The sequence below is a fragment of the Sinocyclocheilus anshuiensis genome, unplaced genomic scaffold, assembly GCF_001515605.1.
Source record: "Sinocyclocheilus anshuiensis isolate Anshui unplaced genomic scaffold, SAMN03320099.WGS_v1.1 scaffold4120, whole genome shotgun sequence".
NCBI lineage: Eukaryota > Metazoa > Chordata > Actinopteri > Cypriniformes > Cyprinidae > Sinocyclocheilus > Sinocyclocheilus anshuiensis.
Genome location: NW_015557229.1, coordinates 18,068 through 18,934, shown reverse-complemented (window position 1 = coordinate 18,934; position 867 = coordinate 18,068).

Below are 867 nucleotides of genomic sequence, written 5' to 3'. Positions count from 1 at the left end.
ATAATGATCTTTAAAAAAAGCATCATATGACCCCTTTAAAGGAACTGGAGAAAAAGTGAAAAAGATTTTCAATGCATTGAAATCATTTTATAACTGAATAATTACCCTCTGAATTGTAATAGAATTGAATAGTAAGGCAAGTGAAGATTCACACCTCTAATTACTATTGTAGTGAACAGCAGGCAGAGAAAATGGTCAAATTTTTACTCCAGTATGATTGTGTTTCTGTGAACAACAAACGGATGCCTTTTGGCCTTGCTTTTCTGCACTTTTACTTTGCACTTCTCCATTTTCAATCGCTCTCATGCTGCACAACTGGAGCTGCTTTTAGCAGGTGTGCCGTCAGTGCTGGCGTTCGGCAGAGATGAGGACTGTTTCCACTAAAACTGCACATAGTCTCAGTTTATTACGTCAACATAAACGATGTGGTCACAAAACATTCAGGAAAAAAGGCATTACGTGCAAATTTATAATATGTAAATTTTAGTGCGGTCAATCGACTAAAAAACTAATTAATCGCACATTTTTCCGAAATTAATCGCGATTAATCCCACCTAACATTAAAGTTTTTAAATATACTTTTATATTGCAATAATTTCACATTCAATCTTCAAATTAATGCACAAACAATATAAAGACAGTATTTTTTTATATTTGTTTAATGGCATCTTTTTATATGACTGAAGGCCAGTATCAGTGATACCAATACTGATTTCTCTATAAAATTGCCCCCTCCCCCCAATATTTAACCATTGACTATAGCCATTCAACATTACAGTATAATTGAGATATCAATTTTATCATTTATTAGACTTTAAAAAAATTACTTCTAATTTAAGTGAACTTAAAACAATCTTCACATAAACC